Source organism: Panthera onca, chromosome B4 (assembly GCF_046562875.1).
Source record: "Panthera onca isolate mPanOnc1 chromosome B4, mPanOnc1 haplotype 2, whole genome shotgun sequence".
Lineage (NCBI taxonomy): Eukaryota > Metazoa > Chordata > Mammalia > Carnivora > Felidae > Panthera > Panthera onca.
In genome coordinates, this window is record NC_138345.1 from 20,451,741 (window position 1) to 20,475,355 (window position 23,615).

Here is a 23,615-nt window from a genome sequence, read left to right on the forward strand (position 1 = left end):
TAAAGCGATCATAATCAAGACAGCACAGTTTTGGTGAGAGAATAGACAAATAGACCAATAAAACAGAATAAAGAACCCAGAAATAGATCCAGACAAATTATAGTCAGCCAAACTTTGAAATAGGAGCGAAGATAATTCAATGTTTAAAAGACAGTCTGTTCAACAATGGTGCTGGAACCGCGGGACGTCCACAAGCCAACACAGGGATCTTAAAGACCTTACACTTTTCACAAAAACCAACTCAAAATGGATCATAGGCCTAAAGGCATAATACAAGAGTATAAAACTCCTAGAAGATAACACAGAACAACGCCTAAGTGACCTCGGGCTTGGTGAGACTTTTCAGATACAGCACCAAAAAACATAATCCGTGAAAGAAAAATCAGGTAAATTGGACTTTACTGAAATTTAAAACTTCTGCTCAATAAGAGATATTGTTATGAGAATAAAAGAGAAGTCACAGACTAGGAGAAAGTATATGACAAAGGAACATTTCCAAAATACATAAAGAACTCTTAAAACTCAACAATAAGAAGACAACCCAATTTAGAAATGGCCAAAAATCTGAATAGACATCTTACCAAGGAAGATACACATATGGCAAATAAGCATTTGAAAAGATGCTCAACATTAGATGACAATAGAGAATGGCGAATTAAAACCAGAAAATACTATTACATACCTGTTGGAATGTCTAAAATCCAAACACTGGCAGGGTTGTATACAAACAGCAATTCTCATTCATCGCCGTGGGAATGCAAAACAGCACAGCCACTCTGGAAAAGAGTTTAGAAGTTTCTTACAAACCTAAGCATACTTTTACCACACTCTCTAGCCACTGTGCACCCTGGTGTTTACCCAAATGAGTTGAAAACTTACGCCACACAAAAACCTGCATACAGCTATTTATAACAGCTTTATTCATAATCACCCAAACTTGAAAGCAAACAAGATGTCCTTCAGCAGGTGAATGGATAAATAAAATGTGATGCGTCTGGACAATGAATATTATTCACGACTAAAAAGAAATGAGCTATCAAGCATGAAAGAACATGGAAGAAGCCTAAATGCATTTTGCTAGGGGAAAGAAGCCAATCTGAAAAGGCTATATATTATAGGATTACAAATATATGACATTCTGGAAAAGGTATAACTATGGAGGCAGTGAAAGGATCAATAGTTGCCAGGGCTTGGGGAAGGAGAGTAGGATTAACAAACAGAGCACAAGGAATTTGGGGTCGGTGCAACTATTCTGTATGATAATGTAATGGTGGATCCACGTCATTATACATTCATCAAAACTCACAGAATGTACACTTGGAGTGAACCCTAAAGAAACGATAGACTTTAGTTCATAATAATGTATCAATATTGGCTCATTAACTGTACCGAATACAACACACTAATGCAAGATGTTAATAATAAGGGAAACAGGCAGGGGGTACAGGATGATTTGGGAACTCTCTGTACTTTCCAGTTGATTTGTGTATAAATCCAAAACTGGTTTTAAAAAAAGTGAGGGAAGCCTATTAATTCAGAAAATGAAAGCAAGGGAAGTAAGAGTTTTTGAAAAATGTTGAAACATAAGAAAACAGGACATCTTGATGGAAAACAAGCAGAAATTCAGTCAGCAAACCCACTCAGACCTTAACTATTCAAATTTTCAGAAACAGAATATTAACCATAGAGTGTTTAAAGAACTAAAATAGAAACTTAAACAATATAGTGTGTGTGTGTGGGGGGGGTGATATTTTGATTTACAATAAGGAATATCTATATCTATATCTATATCTATATCTATATCTATATCTATATATATTTGGTCTTCATCCTTATTCCTGGCACAGAGCTCCTGAGATTCTTGGAATTTCCTAAATGTCAAGAGTAATAAAGGTGTCTTGCTATTTATATCAGCTTCCTTCCAACCACACATGAGTTTATGCTAATGAGACTTTTGGAAAGGCTCTAAGGATGAACGATGGTTGCCAGGGAAACCAATCAGGTAATCAGAGGGTTGGAACTTTTGGCCTCACCCCTAGACCTCTGGGGAGGGGACAGAAGCTAGAGATGGAGTTCAATCACCAATGGCCAATTATGTAATCAATCATGTCTATGTAATTAAGCCTCCATAAAAACCCAAGAGTAAGAGATTTGGAGAGCTTCCAGGTTGGCAAACCAAAATCCATCCATGTATTGGAAGGGTGATGCACTCCAAAAACCATGGGACAGAAGCGTCTGTGTTTGGGACCCTTTCAAACTTCCCTTTATTGTATCTCTTCATCTGACTATTCATTTGCATCCTTTAATCCCCCGTGTAATAAATGGTTAATAAGTAAACTGGTCTCCTGAATTCTATGACCCACTCTAGCAAATTAGTCAAAACCCAAGGAGGGGTTGTGAGAACCTCTGATTGATGGCTGCTCAGTCAGAAGCACAGGTGATAACATAAATTGCCACTGGTATCTACAGTGGGAGGCAGTCTTGTGGGACTGAGCCCTTGACCTATGGTATCTGACTCTACTCTGTAGGTAGACAGTGTCAAAATTGAGTTAAATGTATAGGACACCAGTCAGTGTCTGCTGAGAATTGAAGAGTTGCTTGGGAGTGTTTGAAAAAAAAAAATACATGTTGGAGGGGAGAAGGCTATAAAGAATGACGAAGAAAATCTGAAAAAGAACCACACCACTTCTATAAATTAAAAATGTAGTAGGTGAAGGGGCACCTGGCTGGCACAGTCAGTTAAGCGTCTGACTTGGACTCAGGTCATGATCTCGTGGTTCGTTGCTTTGAGCCCTGAGTCGGGCTCTGCACTAAGCACGGAGCATGCTTGGGATCCTCTCTCTCCCTCCCTTCCCTTTCTCTCTGCCCCCTCCCCCCTCGCTCTCTCTCAAAATAAATAAACTTTAAAAATAATAATAAAAATATATAAGTGAAAATTACAACTCAATGGGTGAAGCCTATAGTTGAAGAGAAAATCAGTCAACTTGAAATGATATCCGAATAAATCACTTAAAATGCAGTCCATAAAAATAAAGACATGGAAAATACAAAGGAGGGATTTATGAGACATGGAATGTAGAAGAAGCCAAGTCTCAAATACACGGAGAACAGAATAAAAATGACTCACAAACATTTTATCAGAGTATCAGAAAGAGACAACAGAGAAAAGAGTGGAAGCAATACACTAAAAGATAATGGCTGAGAATTAACAGAGGTGGGGAAAGACACCAATCCTCAGATCAAGAAAGCCTAATGAGTCCCTAATAGGACAGTAATAAAGAAATCGCCCCTTCGACTGTGAAACTTCAGAACTCCAAAGACAAAGAGAAAAAAAGTCTTAAGAGTAGCTAGAGAAATAAAACTGATCATCTTCAAGGGAATGACAAGTAAATTCCCACTTAACTGTTCAACAACAATAATGGAAGCCGAAATGAGTCTGAAATAATATATCAAAGTACTGAGTGGGGGGAAAGCTGTCAATCTAGAATTCTATACACAGCAAAACTGATTTCAGCTGAAAAGAAACTGAAAGGAAAGGCAGCCATGAGCAATGCCTCATCCCCTGCTTGGCTGCATAACATTGGCCTTGAGCCCAGAACATGTCCTAAAGAGTGCTCACAGCCTGCGCTGAGCTTGTCGTCTTGTGGAAGAATATCTTTCCTTGTTCTGGGCTTGATGTACACTTAAGCAAAGCATCAATGGCTCTTCGGCATGCTCCCCACTTTCTGTCTTTTAGACCCCAGGGTGGCGTGTGGGGTCTTTCCACTGCCATGTAAAGTAGGACGGGTGCAGCTACGTTGCCTGAGTGTCCCTACACTGTGCACTCTCTCTTCCTCTCTTGCTGTAAATGTGTTGTCTGTTCTCAGCAACCTCAAATCATGCACTGGTCTCTTCCCTGGGTGGCACCTATTTGCCTTTAACCTTGGCTTCATGGCCCAGTCACCGAGTGAATCATGAAACATTAATAGTTACAGCAAGATGAAGACATGGTTAGAAGAACAAAAACTGACAAGGTTTAATGTCAAAACATCCTCACTAAGTGAAATTCTAAAGGATATGACTCAGAAGAAAAATGACTGAAGACAGAAAATGCAAGACACAGAAAGACTAATGAGGAAAGATATTCGGAAATACCTGGACAAAGCTAAATAAACATTGAATGAACACAACCATAATATAATGCTTGATTTTTGAGAGGAAAATATGCTAGAAATGAAATATAGGTCAACAATAGACTATAATATGAGAGGTACTAATCATACATTTGAAGCATCTTGAAGTCCTCGTATTGTCTGGGAATGAGGTATATTAACTTCAGATTTTGTTGAGTTAAATGCAGGTTAAAAAAAAAAAAGAGTGAAGTGACTCCTAAAAGAGTATACAGGGACGTCTGGGTGGCTCAGTCAGTTAAGTGTCTGACTCCTGATTTCAGCTCATGTCATGATCTCACAGTCCTAAGATCGAGCCCTGTGTCGGGGCTGCGGTGGGCATGGAGGCTGCTTGGGATTCCCTCTCTCCCTTTCACTCTGCCCCTTCTCTGCTTGCACATTCTCTCTCTCTCAAAAAAAAGTATACACATATACAGAGAGCATATAATTTTCAAACAAGTAGAGGGAAAAACAGAATGAGACAGAAGGAATATAAGCAAAGTTAATCAATCAATCAAAAAAAAAAAAAGTCAGGGAAGGAGAAACAAAACAAAAATCAATCAAAAAGTGAAACCAAACACGGAAACAGGACAAATCCGAAGTGTTACAAAAATGAGTCCTATTATAAGCAATCACAGCAAACAAAGGATGTAAATTCTATAATTGAAAGTCCAAGATTGTAACACTACATATTTTTTTTAATTTAGGTATATGATATTTGTAAGATATATATCTAAACATAAGGCCACAGAAAGATCAACGGTCAAAGAATGACAATCAGTGCCCAAATCAATCTTTGTTCCTAGTACCATTCTCCAACAAAAGAACTACAGGTCCTTGAAACAGTGGCTCATTCTAGGGCTGAGTTGGGGAACATACGAGAAAAGCCTAGAACACCCTGTAGTGTCAGAACAGAGATGCACGTGCACACACACACACACACACACACACACACACACACACACAACTCAAACAACAGAAACCAAATTGAGGGGCATATGTCAAAAGGACACAGGGACCAACTCAAAGAGGTTCCAAGGGTCAAGGCTGAAATAATTTGGGCAATTAAATAAATTAGTACTGGATAACCCAGAGCACAAAATGAATACTCATGAGTCCATACTTATACGAACAAATGATTGTAAAAATAAATACATGGGAAGAAAAAGACAAATTGAGGACTGGCTTCCTCAACTCCATTCCTCCCACCTTCTAGGGCACCGCTGGGGCGGAAAAGCGAAAATAATAAAAAATAAGAATAACCTACATCTCCTGGTTTCTTGGTGCTAATGTTCTGGATGCAAGTACCATCCAATTAAATGCATTTCCTTCATTTTTGATGGCTGCAGAGAAAAGGAGGCCACTGTTGCTATTTCCACGACAAGAAATCTCATGGAGAAATCTCATGGAGTCATGGGAACGCAACTGCAGTGGCCCAAGTCATCATCCCAGTGTTTGGCACCAGCTTTGTGGGTGCTGATCGGCAGCCGCCAGCCACCGTAGTGACTCCTAGATGTCTGGATTCCAGACGCTTCTGAATTCAGGATATTCTCGCTGCTAACACTGTCCCTTAATTAAGTCTTATATATATTTGAGATTTTATTTTTTAGAGTAGTCTTAGGTTTACAATAAAATTGGGAAGGTAGTACGGAGATTTCCCACATACCCCCCTCTACACACACGCACGCACGCACACACGCACACATAGCCTCCCCAGTTATCAACGTCACCTACCACAATGGTACATTTTTCACCAAGGATGAATCTGCATTGACACATCATAATGACCCTAAGTCCGCAGTTTACCTTAGAGTTCACTCTGGTGTTGTACATTTTATGGATCTGGACAAGTGTATAACTGTATGTGCCCATTATTAGTGCTCTACAGAGTATTTTCACTGCCCTAAAAAAATCCTCTGTGCTCTGCCTATTTATTTCTTCTTGCCCTGATTTTCTCACCCCTTCAGCAACCACTGATCTTTTTATTGTCTCCATAGCTTTGCCTTTTCCAGAATGTCATATAGTTGGAATCACATAGTATGTAGCCTTTTCAGGTTGGCTTCTTCCACCTAATAGGCCTTTAAGCTTCTTCCATAGTTTCATGGCTTGAGAGCTCATTTCTTTTTAGTGGCAAATAATATTTCACTGTCTGGATGTACCATAGTTTATTTATCCATTCACCTACTGGAGGACATATTGGCTTCCTCCAAGTTTTGGCAATAATGGATAAGGCTGCCATAAATAGCTATGTGCAGGTTTTTGCATAGACGTAAGTTTTCTACTCCTTTGGGTACATATGTTTTTTAAAATAATAATTTTAGGGGTGCCTGGGCTAAGCATCCGACTCTTAATTTCAGCTCATGTCATGGTCTCATGGTTCATGAGTATAAGTCCCGCACTGGGCTCTGTGCTGACAGTATGGAGCCTGTTCGGCATTCTCTCTCTGTCCTTTTCTCCCTGCCTCTACCCTGCTCATGCTCTCCCTGTCTCAAAAATAAACTTAAAAAAATTTTTTTTAAATAATAATAATTTTAGGGCCATGTGACTGGCTCAGTTGGTAGAGCATGCAACTCTTGATCTTAGGGTTGTGAGTTCAAGTCCCATGTTGGGTGTGGAACCTCCTTAAAATTCAAAAAAGAGAATTAAAAAAATATTATTATTTTTCCTTCCTCTGTACCACCTGCTAAATCTAAGGGAAGTGAAAAAAAAAAAGAGGATACATTTTTCTACCGGAGCTTCCTTGTTTAGAATTGACTGTTAACACTGAAATCACAGAAGCAGAAAACATTTTAAGTTTGTGTTAAGTTGAGTAAAGTATGTTTTATTTCCCCATCAGTCTTCAGTTAGATTGAGAACCAGCTGTAGGCAAAAGACCAATTTTGCCTAGCCACTGGATAGTTCTTATCGTGGTCTCCTTGAACTCTCTCCCCATTTCCTTCCCTTCTCCCAGGCCAGGTATTACAGGTTTTCTATTATACTCTGTTCACATCCACCTCCCAGATGCATGTCATATACTCAGGGCATTTTCCAAACTAGCTCATCTATGTTCCCAGTGGAATACAATGACCCTAACTTCTCTCCTTTCTAGACTGTGCTATTCAATAACCTCTTTATCATTCAGCTTACAGTGTCCTTTTCTGTGACCTCTGACACATTGCATCAGATTTCTTGCCTCAGGTGTGAATGTGCCCTTCTTTTACTTATAAAACTTCCCCGACATTATTGACCAAAAGAATAAATTCCGACCTTCCTCGCCCAGAATTTTAGGTTCTTTCTAAGCTATCTTCAAGACAACTTTGTATTACGCTAAGTCAATATAGTAGATCCCTTGATATTAATTAGATATACTTTAACCCGATTATTTTTAGTGTGACCTCATTCAATTTTTAAGAATTTTAATTCTAGGATAGTTAGCATATAATGTTATGTTAGTTTCAGATGTACAGTACAGTGACCCATCACTTCCATACAATACCCAGTGCTCATTACAAGTGTGCTCCTTAAGCCCCATCACTGATTTCACCCATGCCCCACCCACCTCCCCTCTGGGAACCCCAGTTTATTCTCTAAGAATTCGCTTTTTTGTCTTTTCTCTTTCTTTCTTTGTTTTGTTTCTTAAATTCTACACATGAGTAAGATCATATGGTATTTGTCTTTCTCTGACTTATTTTACTCAGCATTATACCCTCTAGGTCCAGCCATGTTATTGCCAGTGGCAAGATATTCTTTTTTATGCCTGAATAATATTCCACGGTGTGTGGATACACTGTGTATACATACATATATATACATATATGTACATATATACACATATGTGCACACGTACATACATACTACATCTTCTTTATCCATACATCTATCAGTGAATAATAATAATAATTTAGCGAATCCTACACGCCAATTTATGGCAATAAGAAGTCACACAGATGAGTTCAAGGAAAGCATACATTGTCAGAACTGATTCCAAAGGTGAGAGAAAACCAGGCTATAGAAAACCAAGTATAGAAAGCACTGAAGGTTGTTAAAGATACGACTTTCAAAACAAGCCATCTGTATCACGTGGTTTTAGAGATGAAGGAAAGCAAATCTTTAAGAAACAGATCTTTAATCATTCCCAATACCACTGCAGAGCATAGGTAAAGGTGATAACTTTTCTAGCATGTTACGTGAGGCTAGCCTAACACTGACGGCATAGATACAAAACCATCTGTAAGAATAGCATACACACAAAAAAGGCTATATATTTTTAGAATTGAAGAAAATTTCCCTAGCTTGAAAAAGGCTCTGTTAATTAACAAATGATCTAGAAACTGACTGCATATCCTCTTGCAAGCATTCCCATTAGTGTAAGAAAAAAGACATGAACTCCTACTCGGTCTTCTCTGTTTAACATTATTCCAAAATCCTAGGTGATACGATTCTGAAACAAAAATCGTAAGAATAATAAACACTGGAAAGGAAGAGATGAAAATATCATTATTTTTGATGATAGTGTTGGCCACTGAGAAAATCCAAAACAATCAACTGAGAAATAATTTGAATTAGTCTGAAAGTGTAGCAAAATGTAAGATGAATATACAAAAAACCAATAATAACCAGTGACTATGCAATTAAAAGCAGATCCTTTTCCAAATAAGAAAGTAATTTTTCAAAAATACCTAGGGGTAAATTTAATAATAAATGTACAAGAGCTATGAGAGGATAACTCCAAAACTTTCTTGAATAACGTACAAACACTAGAACGCTTGACAAAATATTGCGATTGCTGTATCAGAAAACTTCAAAGGGTAAATATGCCAGCGTTCCCCACACTAACATATAAATTCAGTGCAGTGGAATTTTTGAACTGTTACATTGATTCTAAAGTTCAACTGGAAGGGGCGCCTGGGTGGCTCAGTCGGTTAAGCATCCGACTTCAGCTCAGGTCATGATCTCGCGGTCCGCGAGTTTAAGCCCCGCGTCGGGCTCTGGGCTGATGGCTCAGAGCCTGGAGCCTGCTTCCGATTCTGTGTCTCCCTCTCTCTCTGCCCCTCCCCTGTTCATGCTGTGTCTCTCTCTGTCTCAAAAATAAATAAACGTTAAAAAAATTAAAAAAAAAAAAAAAATAAAGTTCAACCGGAAGAGTAAATAGCTGGGAACGTTTGAGATAAGTGCAATCAGTCATCAAAAGGTAGTCTAAAGCTGTCCTAGTAAATACAACAAAACATAGGAAATTTTTTTCAATGGAAAAAAGTACGTTCAGGAACAGTTGCACACATACATATAAATATTACAGTAGAAAGGAAGCATTTCAAAATAGTGAGAAAAAATGATCAGTAAATGGGGATGGAACAATTCACTACCCATAGAAAAATGGAACTGCCTGAATTAAAGAGTTAAAAGCAAGAGAAAAATGAAAGCACAAAAACATTTGGGGAGAACTTGAATACTCTTTATAGGATCTGGAAGGTAGCAGAAGGAAAAAGTCATTCTAAAAATAAAAGCACAGAATACTCTGAGTGAAGAGAGTAAAAGAATTAACTACCAAAAAAGGGAGATGCTCTTTCTTCCTTATTTTTTAAGTTTTTTTCCCAATTTTTTTATACAACGTATTACTTGTATAGCAGAAAACTGCTATTAAATTTTAAAAATTAAACCAAAGAGTTCAACAAGGAAATTTGCCTGAATGAAAGGCTACCCTACCTCCCCACAGAGTTGGCCAAAGGTCTACCCCTAGGTAAAGTCTCTCACAATGTGTTTTCACAATTATAATTTATTACATGTGTACATGTTTATTCAATACTTATCTCCCTGTCCCCTCTACTCAAATCCACCAGCCTTTCTTAACTAGGGTTAAGAGGGAAAATTAGTTCCTAATACCCGAAGGCCTCCATTGTAAGTATAAAATGACTTACCTTCCAAGCATCTAGAATAGTACTAGTTACATAGCATCCTCGGAAGGTAGTTCAGAGGAGAAACCGTGTTCGAAAAAGGCAAAGAGTGGACTCTGAGCTCTACTTAGGTCTGAGGGTTGGAAACAGATCTCTTTTCTTCTGGGTTTGTGCTTCCTGACTGGCACTCTATATAATGTTTAGGAGGTATTCAGCCAATTAATATCTGCTCAGCGCTCTATTAGACCCGTATCTGCTCAAAGAGAATATTGCCATTTGAAGCAAAGTGGAACCCTTACTTTCTGTATTTATTTCAAGAACAAAGATATTGTGAAGAAGTTTGAAAGTACTGGGCATTTGGACCCCATAGGCAGTAAATTCAGCTAACTGGAATCCAGGGGGAAATATGAATTTGTATCACTGAAATAAAAAAAACTGTGTCCACCAAGGCTCAAGTTTTAGAACATAGTCTCAGCCAAATAGGTAGTAAACATACCTTGTGTTGATTTCTAGCCTTGGTATGGTGACCAACAACACAAATAGAATGTATGAGCCACAATTTTGAGCTATTTCCCTTGTTTTCTAAGTACCAGATGTGTTTAAATTGATTTGTGCAAATAAACCAAAGCCCCCCCACCTAATTACAATTGGGAATCAGGTAAAGCATCTCAGATAAGTTGTGGACATGCTTTCTTTTGGTAACATTATTTCTCTCAGGAGGCTGGAAATACAGTTCAATAGATTATTCACATAAATCTTATTTATTCCACAATGGTCATGGTCAAGACTTGATAATCGAATATCCTACCCTTAGCGTTTCACACGCTTGGCACCATTAATGGAGACCTTGTTCTCCCTGCGCTATAATAACCACTTCCTCATTCACCACACACCCTTGCTACGATGATTCACTCTTTCTTGTTTAATTCTGTTGTGAAGGATCAATCATTCTGCAAGTTTCCAGTGTTACGTTTTACGTTCTTCTCTATTAAATCCAAAAAGGAAATAATTATCTGAGGACAAACCCCTGTGATGTCCAGTGGATGTGCCTTTCAGTTCTATTGGCATTCTCCTGGGTATCTGAGCACATGCTGTTTTATGGGATTTCTTAAGGCCACACTAATTAGTCTCTGTCTTTAACTTTGCATTTCTATTACAGGAGGACAGAGAGAGAGAGAGAGAGAGAGAGCGAGCACACGCACGCACATGTTCTCATCTGTAATTCAATATACTAGCGGGATTAAGACAACCAAGTATAAACCTATATACATTCTATAGAACATCAGACTCTGCACATTAGCCACTATCAACTGAAGGCCCAAAAAAGGTTCTTTTTATAGTAATCAAGTAAGGTCTTTCTGCTGAAATTATCGCTTTCAAACTACCACGTGCAACAAGGTGGTCATTTGGCAAAAATTCTCTTCCACACCTAAGCGGTTTATAAGTGCTGCCCTGAATTATATCTTCTTTTCGTTTGGGTTTTGAAAGCTGAACCAACTGGAGTATGTCTTGCCATGAGACAACTGAGCTGTGAACTAACCTAGAGAGGGCTGAATAAACCAAAACAAAGTTCCAGGCTGAGGATGAACCAGCGTACTCGCAGGGGGCTCCCGTATTTTCCGTGACTTGGGTCCCAGTACCCACTTTATTTCATTGAACACCACCTCTCTGCCATCTTGCAGGCAAACACAATTGGGAGAAGCAGCAAGCAGCTTCGAGGCTAGATGTCGCAGTTAGACCCATCTCGGTCTGGATCCCAAAGGGTCCATTTACCAGCTAGGTGATCTAAAAAATACTCTTAACCTCCGCCAAGTGTCAGACTCCTCATCTGTGAAATACTGGGTAACAATACCTACTTTTCTATGACCTAAGCGGGGAAGAGGCAGGAGAACTGGTTGATGAAGAGCAGGCCCGAGCTTATGGTCCTGGATTTCATTCCAGGTGGTGGGATCACAGATGTTTAGCATGTTATTAAAAGTCAGTAATTAAGTAACTAAACAAATAAGAGCTGTGAATGAGCCGAGGATTATGTTCAACCCATTTCTGTGCACTGAGACCCTAACAATAATAATTATAATAGTAATAACTATAATAGTAACGTTTATTTTGTAGAGTTGGTGTCAGATTTAAGTAATATATTGTGGAGGCTTAGCACATTGTTTGGCACATTTTTGCTGCTCTATAAAGATAACTGCGATTATCACGATGGGGGTGAGTGGCAGTGATGGGTGAGAACAGAGAATAGAACTTCTTAAAAACTACATTAAGGAAATGATAATGTCTCATAAAGAATGATCCTTTTCTATTTACTGAATTAAAATTCCGGAAATTGGACTTATATCTAGATATCAAACTCCCTCTCAGAAACTAGATCCTTAATAGATCATTTTAAATGATCGTACCGGATATATCACCTAAAGTTACAGTACTATTTAAATAGTTGCTTGTTGGGGCGCCCGGATGGCTTAGTCGGTTGAGCGTCCGACTTCAGCTCAGGTCATGATCTCATGGTTTGTGAGTTTGAGCCCCACCTTGGGCTCTGTGCTGACAGCTCAGAGCCTGGAGCCTGCTTCGGATTCTGTGTCTCCCTCTCTCTCTGCCCCTCCCTCCCTCTCCCTCTCTCTCTATCTCTCCCTCTCTCTCTCAAAAATAAATAAACATTAAAAATTTATTTAAAAAATAGTTGCTTATTTGTTTTTTTTATTAAAGTATGTTCTTGCCTTCAAGAAGATTACATTTTCCAAGGCAGAGGGTGAAACAGTCCTACAACATGAAACAATCACAAAACTAGAATGTGATGTGATATGAATGACCGTTCCTTAAAGGAATCCAGACAAAAAAGATGGCTTCCTAGAATAAGGAGCTGAGCTTCAACAAGGGCAGGATTTGAAGATGTGATAAAAATTGAGTGGAGCACAATCCCACTTTTAAATAAGCAAGTTTTCTTTCTGTTGTTTCCAGGACATGGGGGCCATGTCTGCCCCTCATAGCCAGTATTTTTCCATTACCAACAAAAGCCATATGCCCAGGGAGAAAACAAGAACGAGGTAGTGGTTTGACCCCAGATTGTATAACACAATCTCTTTTGCTTTCTTGCTTCTTAAATACTAATCTAACTTTAAAACGGACTCTAAAATATTGCCTAGAGTTAGTGTTGTCAGAGACAGAAAGGAAGTGCCAGGTATTGGATCCAGTGGGGTGTTTGGCTCTATCTGAGACTCAAAGCACATGAGAATCTGAGCGACTCTGGGGAGAGAGGATAAAGAAGAGGACGCTGATCAAAGTAAAGAGACACTGTTATGAGACACGGACACCTAAGACCTTGATGAAAAGGAACTTTAAAGGTAGTAAGAGACAAAGTAAAAACAGCGCATAACTTTGCCTTTATAGGTTATTAAAAGGTAACATGAAAAAATGCATACTTTTGATGGGAGAGTCATCATTTTGATAGCCAAACTTCCGAAAGTGAGATTAACTGCACACAACCTAATTTCACATACATGTATATTCAATACGGGCAGTTCAATACACAAAAATGTGAATACCACATAATAAATTAACGTTCCCTTCTACTCTGAAATTCTAAGATTTTCTTAAGTAATTCTACTTTATTTATTTATTATTATTATTATTATTTTATTTTAGAGAGAGAGAACACAAGCAGGGGAGAGGGGGAGAGAGACAGAGAATCTTAAGCAGGCTCTGCACAGACATGGGGCTCGATCCCATGTCCCTGGGATCACGACTTGAGCTGAAATTAAGAGTTTAATGCTCAACCTACTGAGCCTTCCAGGCACCCAAATACTTTTACTTACTGTAATAAGTAATCATCACAGGAAATACCTATTGTACTGAAACATAGATAGTATAAATATTCTGAAAAGAATAGCAATGCTTTTAAAGAACTTGCTTGTGGAAAAGTTTTATAGAAACAACTCTAAAATCCGAAATACCAAAACAGATAAAAGTTAGTGAGGATTTCACTGAAACATGTAAAACTGTAAAAGATACAGTATAAATGGATTTAGAGGATCCAACATTTTACTCCCAACACAACCAAGGACAAAAAGAATTTCGATGAAATTAAAAAGTAGTAACCCCTCCCCTCCCCAAAAAAGTAGCAACCCCAGCAAAGGAAAAAGTACAGAAAAATTACACAGGGTATAGAACTGCCTCTCAAATCTCCCAGCATGAAAAACCGTTCAAACAAGTTTATTTGACTCCAAATAGTGTGCTATTTTGAAAAGCAGGTAATATTTAACAAATGTTAACAAACACATATTCATGAACTATGTGTCATGCTCTTGCTGTGAACAAGACAAAGCCTCTGCATTTATTGAGCTCATATTCTCCTGGGGGAGACAGAGAACACACAACTAAAGAACTCAATAAATTCATATAATTTCAGATTGTGAGAAGCAATCTGGGAAAAAACAGACCAAGAAGCAAGATACAGAATGACTGGGGATATGGTAAGGTAGGTTTTAGACACTGTGATCAGACAACTTCTCTGAGGTTATGTTGGAGCATAGATCTGAGTGATGGGGAGAAATCAGCCATGTGAACATCTCAGGGTGCCATTTTCCAAGCCACGGGCTAACAGGTATAAAGGTCCCATAGTAAGATAGAAAGATTGAGGGGTAGGGTGGGAGGGTGGGTGGGATGGATGGATGGATGGGTGGGTGGGTGGGTGGGTGTGTGCATGGCTGGATGAATGGACAACCTATCTATACAGAACACTACACACACATAAAACACACACAGAACATTCTCTCCATCCAACAACAGCAGAACACACATTCTTCTCTTGGACGTGGAACACTTTCTAGGACAGACCGTTTTTAATGTCTGCATGTACAGCTATAGCTTTCTCTCTTAGCACTGCTCTGGCTGCATCCCATAAGTTTTGGTCTGTGGTGTTTTGTTTTCATTTAGCTCAAAGGATTTTCTAATGTCCCTTGTGATTTCTTCTTTGATCCACTGGTGGTTCAACAACATGTTTGCTTTCCACGTATTTGTGAATTTTCCAGTTTTCCTTTGGTTATTGATTTCTAGTTTCATCCCATTGTGATCAGAAGGGATAATTTGTCTGCTTTCAATCTTTTGAAACTTACTAAGACTTACCATGGCCTAACATACGGTTTATCCTGGAGAATGCACCATGTCCACCTGAGGAATATGTGCAATCTGCTGTTGTCATCTATTCTTAATTTATTCTCTATTGTGGTAATCATGTTAGATGTTGGGCTTTGTCTAACTTTTTTTCTGCGTCTATTACAGTAATTATATACATTTCCCCCTTGGGGCTATTGATAAGATATAATATATTCAGAGTTTTCCTAATATTGACTCACCCTTGCAGTCCAGAGAGGAAGCCCAATTTTTTTATTAACATACAGTGTTATATGAGTCTCAGATGTACAATAAAATGATTCAAGAATTGTATACATTTCCCAGTGCTCATCAAAATAAGTGTACTCTCGATCCCCTCTATTTCACCCATCCCCCCCTCCACCTCTCCCATAGAAACCATCAGTTTGTTCTCTGTATTTAATAGACTGGTTTTCTGTTCGTCTCCTTTTTTAGTTTGTTCATTTGTTTTGTCTCTTAAATTCCACATATGAGTAAAATCATATGGTATTTGTCTTTCTCTGATTAATTTATTTCACTTAGCATTATACCCTCTGGCTCCATCCATGTTGGTGCAAATGGCAAGATCCCTTTTTTTTTATGTGGTTGAGTAAAATTCCATGGATACATATATATACATATATATATACACATACCATGGAATTTATATGTGTATATATATATATATATATATATATATATATACACATACCATGGAATTATATATATATGTCTACATACCCCATTTTCTTTATCTATTCATCTATAGATGGACATTGTTTCCACATCTTGGCTATTGTAAATAATGTTGCAATAAACATAAGGGTGAATATATCTTCTTGAATTGGCATTTGTTTCCTTTAGGTAAATACCCAGTGGGGAAATTACTGAACCATATGGTAATTCTATTTTTAAGTTTTTGAGAAACTTCCACAATGTTTTCCACAGTGGCCACACTAGCCTGCGTTCCTGCCACCAATGCACGAGGGTTCCTTTTCTTCCACCTCCTAGCCAACGCTTGTTAGTGGGTTGGGAGGAACCCAATTATTAAGGACATATTTTTTTTTAAGTACTGCTGACCTACAATTTCCACCATTTGTTAGGATTTTCACATGAATGTTGATAAGCAGGTTGGCCCTATCTTGCAGGTTTTGATGCCAATGTTAGGCTTTCTTCATAAATACAATCTGAAGGATTTCCTTTTTTCTGGTGTTTTGCAACAGTTTAAATTCTATCCAATTTACCTGTCTCTTAAAAAATTTTAAGAATTTACAGGAAAATCATATGAGCCTGGAGATATTAGGGAGGAAATTCTTCTATAACCTTTTCAATTGCTTCTGTTGTTACTTACCTGTTCAGATATGTCTGTCTGCTGCTAGCCAATATTTTTCACTTATATTTTCAAATGTATTTTTTTCAGGACCTTTTCATTTCCTCTATATCAATAGCTATTTTCCCTTTTCCATTTCTAGTATTGCATATCTGTCCCTTTTTCTTTTTATTTTTTTTTTTGTTAATGTTTATTTATTTTTGAGAGACAGTAAGTGAGTGGGTGAGGGGCAGAGAGAAAGGGGGACAGAGGATCCAAAGCAGGCTCTGCACGAACAGCAGAGAGCCCGATGTGGGGCTCGAACTCACGAACCATGAGATCATAACCTGAGCTGAAGTCAGACACTCAACCAAGTGAGCCACCCAGCACCCCAGTCCCTTTTTCTTTAAAAAAAAAAAATCATTACTACACTAGCCAGGGATTTATCTGGTTTTGATCAGTTCATTATAATGTCTTCAAAAAATCACCTAATTTTGCAATCATAGTATTTCATTCTTCTAAATGTATGATTGGATTTTGTGAGTTTTTTCTTCTTTCTATTCTGTAGCTTTTTGAATCGGGTAAACTTATTCTTATTTATATATATTAGTATAAAAGATATATTTAGTAATTATTATTCCATTTTACCTTAAGTTTTCTATTACAACCAATTGCCAAATGTATAGCCATTTCTGTATTTAGTTTTATAGGTATGTGTGTGTGTGTTTCTTTGAAAAGTTTTGAAGTTTATAATCTGCGTTTGGGGTTGTTATTGTTTAAAATCACGGTAACTTCATTTACTATTATTAACTCTCCATTTCTTGATTTAACAACTTCAGACTGCATCTGTTGAGTCCCAGTTACAGAAGAATACTAAAAAAAAAAAGACCACAAATAAACCTCTTCTCACTTCCCTTCCTCTCCCTCCATGCTTGATTTTGATTGTTATATTACCTTTTTTTTATTACACTGGCAAAATTTTTTTTAAAAATTGTTTTTAATGTTTATTTTTGAGAGAGAGAGACAGAGAGACAGAGAGACAGAGAGAGAGACAGGGCATGAGTGGGGGAGGGGCAGGGAGAGAGGGAGACTCAGAATCTGAAGCAGGCTCCAGGCTCTGAGCTGTCAGCACAGAGCCCGATGAGGGACTCAAACTCAAGAACTACGAGCTCATGACCTGAGCTGAAGTCAGACGCTTAACCTACTGAGCCACCCAGGCATCCCTACATTGTCAAGGTTTATAACATTTACATTCTGTAACCATTTTTCATAATTGTTTTGTTTTAATTTTTATATTTAAATGAATTGAGTCTTTATTAACAGTCTTTTAAATGTGGCTTCCCTGTTCACTTCTTAGTTATTTGGCTTTGTTTTTTCTTGTTTTTTTCAAAAATGTCATGTGGCTCCTGGGTTTGTTTGTGATTGAGATTATCTATCTGTGTGTCTATTTCTTGCCTTTATATTTGAATGTCAGCCTGACAGAGAAAAACATCCTTGGATCTTACCTTCTTTTTCTCAGCACTTTATGGACATTGAATAATTCTTAGAGAAGTCAGGCTACCCTGGTTTTTTTCGGATATATAATTAGTATTCACCTAGATATGTAAAGAATTTGCCCTAATCAGTGAAATGCAAAAACCATTAGGATACATCTGTTTACCACTCACATGTCAATTCTGTTCCAGGAGCAAGATGTTCTAGGTGAATTTCTTCCTCTAATTAGGAAAATTCTCTTTTACTAACTTTTAGGTACAATGACTAATCCATTTCTTAGTTTCTCTAATTCCAGGACCCCAATTACCTTTATTCTAATTAGTCTTTGTCCTTTACATATCTACTCTTTAAGTTTCTCTGGCTTAAAAAAAAAAAAAAAATCTACACACTGTGATTCTCAAGCGTATTATCAATAATTGATTTTACACTGTATCTGTTCTCTCTTCACTGTTTTTTAAAAATTTTTAATGGCTTTGTGGGGAAGTTGTTTGGTCTGTCAATTTCTTCCTAAACTATATGTCATGAGCTGCACTCCCCAGAAGCAGACCCAAGAATGTGAGTGCAAGTAATTTATTTGAGAGGCAATTCCAAGAAACACTAACAAAGGAGTGGGGAAGTAAAACATGAAAGGGAAGCGATCCAATAATAGTGCCAAGCAAGTAATCGCTGTGGGCAGCTAGAGCTAAAACCTACGGGGGAACTCTTTGAGACACTCGAGAACATGTCTCAGAATTATCCCAACTGAAGGCAAAGAAGCTGGAGTATTGTCCACCAGCTTCCTGTCTGTCTGTCACTACGTGTAGGCTGTTTCTTGGGAACATTCACACTCTGAGACTTCTCACTTGCCCTGAAGGTGGGCTGAGCCTACTGCTTTGGTCAGAAAAGTGACCTCAGGCACAGTGTCACAGGTACCCACAGGACTCCCAGTTCTATAGAGAATAGTTGTATAGAGGGCAAGGCTGGGGAGATACGGGTCGGACACTAATATAAACTCCCCCTCAACCTGTGTGTTGTCGTTTCAGCTCATTTTTTAAACTTTCTTATTTTCTCTTGTTAATTTCGTAGTCTCATTAAGTTCCTCTGTAGCCCCACTGGTCATCATGGGAACCACTAGCCACAAGCAGCTACTGAGAAACTAAAATGTGACAAGTCTTACCTGAGATGCGCTCCAAGTATAAAATACATGCCAGATTCAGTCTTAGTAGAAATAATTTAAAATACCTCCTTACTAATTTTTAAATTGATTATGTGTTGAAATAATATTTAAGTTATATTGAGTTAATCAAAAGACATTATTAAAATTAATTTCACACTTTTTAATTAAATTTGGCTACTAAATTTTTTTTAATTATGTATATTCTTCAAGAATAGGTTTTTCATCTCTGTCTTGCATGCCAAGTTTCCAGTTTTGTTGTTGTCGTCGTTGTTTTCACTTGGGAGGGTGGGAGATTTAGTCAGTTTACTCAAATACCGTACAATTTTGCCTGTCCAGAAACTCTATTGCTGCTTCTATGATATGGGATATTCTTTTTTTTTTTTTTTTAATTTTTTTTACATTTATTTATTTTTTGAGAGACACAGAGAGACAGAGCACAAGTTGGGGAGGGGCAGAGAGAGGGGGAGACACGGAATCTGAAGCAGGCTCCAGGCTCCAAGCTGTCAGCACAGAGCCTGACGCGAGGCTCGAATTCACAAACCGTGAGATCATGACCTGAGCCGAAGTCGGATGCTTAACCGACTGAGCCCCAGGCGTCCCTGGGATATTCTTTTCACACTCAGTGGGCCTGTTGATTACATCTCAATTTAGTATTTTATTTATTTACACTTTTTGAAACTGGAAAGTTTGACTTCCAGCCTAGATCACTTAACAGGGACTTATTCTGCTCTGCATGTTCTTTCTGAAACCAACGAGAATCCCCAGGTCTACGGGCTCATCCCACAAGACGGCCCCCACTTCAGACATCGGTCACAAGTCTGGAAACACCACTACTCTGACGGACCAACTATAAACCAGGGGCTCCCATGACCCCACTAAGACTGGATAATTTGCTAGGATGGCTCACAGAACTCAGGTAAATATTTTAGTTATGTGTGCTTATGCTTTATTATGAAGGCTACAATTCAGGAACAGCCAAATGGAAGCTTTGCATAGAACGAGGCACATGCTGGGCAGGTGGGAGGATGGCATGCCACCCTTCCAGCCAGCCAATGTGTTCACCAATCTGGAAGCTGTCTGAACTTCTTGCACAAGATTTGTTTTTGTTTTTGTTTTATTCTCAAGTTAGATAGCATACAACGTAGTCTTGGCTTCAGGAGCAGAATCCAGTGATTACTGTCTTGCACATAACACCCAGTGCTCATCCCAACAAGTGTTCTCCTTAATGCCCATCGCCCACTCCCTCCCCCCACACCCCCACTTTTAACAGAGATCAATCTCCAGCCTCCTTCCCTCTCTGGAGGTCAATGGGGGGTGTAGCTGAACGTTCCAAGTCTCTAATTACTTGACCTTTCTGGTGATCAGCTCATCTCCGAGGCTCTCTAGGGCTCTTAGCTTATGTCACTTTATTAGCATAAACTCATATGTGATGAAAAGAGCCCATTAGGAATAACAATCCTATCTCTCAGGGAATTCCAAAAATTTTAGAGGAGTTCTGTGCCAAGAACCACGGACAAAGACCAAATATATTTCTTACTGTACCACAGCTCCTGACCGAAACAAACCCCAAACCAGACAATATACGTGAAACAATAGTTTTCAAGATATTGGGTCAGGAAAAAAAAAAAAAAAAGGATGGTGATTCCTGAGAGGTAGAAAACACATGAAGTGAGTCTTATGATAGTTCCATTACTGCCTGGAGAGAGTTTCCAGGCCCCAGTTCAGGGAGGAAAGACTCAGATGGAGCCCAACAATCTCTGTACGTTGAGGAGACAAAGTGAGGCATTCAGGGAGTCCAAGGCAGCTAAATTCTGAGGCAGACTAACAGAAAAGGGAGAGCCTCAGAAAGAAAACACTGGACATCTGCAGAGGGACCCCGTGAGCCTTCAGCTGAGTACTGATCTGTTCATGCATGGACAGAACTACCAAAGGCCACGGGAAGAACGCCAGAAAGTATTAGAGGGAAAACTCTCATAAGTCACGCAGGACCAGGAAGAGTTCCGGTTACCACAATCCAGAGTGAAAAACCTCCTAATTCATGGGATATTTTGCAGAGTACTTGAAAGAGTTTTGCCTTAGTAATGGGTCAAATTAGCACTAGAGTAAATACTGCTCTGGTCCTGCCCAGCAAACCTTGTAACTAAAATCCAAAGGGATAAAACTGTTTCCAAGTAACTTAACCTTGTCCCAGAACAAAGATCAAGAATATTTTATAGGCATACAAAAATATCCAGCATATAACAAGATAAAATTCACAATGGTTGGCATCCAGCAAAAAATTGCTAGTGATATAAGGCATCAGGAAAATATAACCTGGAAATTATAATGTAATGAAGAGAAAAATCAATCAAGAAAGACCTAAATACTACCAAAATATAGAATCAGTAGACAAGAAACCACTACAGTAACTGTCTTCTAGATGTTCAGAAGTTAGAGGATGATTGAATATGGAAGACATTTTAAAAGACCCAAATCACACCTCTAGAGATGAACACTACAATGTTGGAGATGAAAACTTTTGTGGATGACATAAATGGCAGGTTAGACACTGCAGAAGATCAGCGAACTTGAAGATTTAGCAATTGAAATTAGCCAAAAAGAAACAGAAAGAGGAAAGATCCTCCCCCAAATTGAATAGGTCATCAGTGAGATATGATAAAACTTCAAATGGCCTCATATATGTGTAACCGGAGTCTGCAAGAGTGGGGGGAAAACAGTTACGAAAAATGGCCCCAAACTTCCCAAATTTGATAAAATAAACTACGAAGAAACTAAATGAACCCCAACACAAGAAAAATGAGCAGAATTACAAAGTGTATCATAAACAAATTTACCAAAACCACTGACAAAGAGCAATTATTAAAAGCAGCCAAAGAAGACATATTATACAGAGAAGAATAAATATACAATGAAAACAGATTTCCTATAGGAAACAATGCAAGTCAGAAAGTACTTGAGCAATATATTTAAAGACATTCCCCAAATTGTCAAACTAGAATTTTATACGCAGCAAAGATATCTTTTAAAAATAAAAGCAAAGTGAAGACTTTGAAGACATACAGAAAAAGTAATCACTAACTAGCTTTTACTACAGGAAATATTAACGAAAGTCTTTCAGGCAAGGAGAAAATGATATTAGATAAAAAACTACACTATGGAAGAAAGAGTGCCATAAATGATAACTATGTGCATAAATAAAACACACTTTTTCTTCTTAGTTAAATATCTTTAAAAGATAATGCACTGTCCAAAGTAAAAAAAAAAACAACCAACGTACTGTGGAGCTGAAGCATTACACTTAAGTTAAGATGTACAACACCAACAGAACAAAGGACTGAGGGGAGGGGCACCTGGGTGGCTCAGTCAGTTGAGTGTCCGACTTTGGCTCGGGTCATGATCTCACGGTTTGTGGGTTCGAGCCCCTCATCAGGCTCTGTGCTTACTGCGTGCTCAGAGCCTGGAGCCTGCTTCAGATTCTGTGTCTCCTTCTCTCTCTGCCCCTCCCCTGCTCACGCTTTGTCTCACTCTGTTTCTCAAAACTAAATAAATGTAAAAACAACAACAACAACAACAACAACAACAAAGGACTGAGGGGGAAAAAATGGAAGCATAATGCGGTAAGGTTCTTTACACTAAGCATGAAGTGGCATGGTATCACTTAGCAGAAGACTCTTACAGGTTAAAGATATATACTGTGAACTATAAAGCAACATCTAAAATAATACAACAGGGGCGCCTGGGTGGCTCAGTCGGTTGAGCGGCCAACTTCGGCTCAGGTCATGATCTCGCGGTCCATGAGTTCGAGCCCTGCGTCGGGCTCTGTGCTGACAGCTCAGAGCCTGGAGCCTGTTTCAGATTCTGTATCTCCCTCTATCTGACCCTCCCCTGTTCATGCTCTGTCTCTCTCTGTCTCAAAAATAAATAAACGTTAAAAAATAAATAAATAAATAAAATAAAATAATACAACAAAGTATATAGCTAGCATGCCAATGAAGGGGATAAAATAGAATTCTATCCAAGTGTTTAGGGAAGAAATAATTCTACCAAATACTCAATTTTATTTTTCTTATTTTTTTATTTTGAGAGAGAGAGAGAGCAGGAGGGGCAGAGAGAGAGGGAGAGAGAATCCCAAGCAGGCTCTGGGCTGTCAGTGAAGACCCCAATGCAGGGCTCAATCCCACGAGCCGTTAGATCATGACCTAAGCCAAAACCAAGAGTCAGACACTTAACCGACTGAGCCACCCAGGCACCCCTCAAATAATTTTAAATAGAACAAGAGAAAAAGAGAAGCACAGAACAGATGGAACAAAGAAACTAGCCAAATGGGCCAAATCATATCAATAAATATAATGCTCTAACCAAATTAAAAGGCAAAGATTGGCAGGTGAAATTTAAAGAGTAAGACCCAACTATGTACAACCTAAAAAAAAAAAAAATTGAACACAATGACACAACTAGTTAAAAGTAAAAGGATGGAGAGGATTTCACGTGCTAACACTAATGAAAAC

General features: G+C 38.5%; 1 protein-coding gene across 1 annotated transcript in view; it reads right to left on the reverse strand.

Moving 5' to 3' along the window:
- Positions 1-680: 680 nt before the first annotated feature.
- Positions 681-23,615, reverse strand: part of LOC132695425 (uncharacterized) — an 85,511-nt gene continuing 62,576 nt past the window's right edge. The window contains exon 4 of the mRNA XM_078450543.1: positions 681-776. The gene's annotated coding sequence lies outside the window, so the exon portion shown is untranslated. The remainder of the gene's footprint in view (positions 777-23,615) is intronic.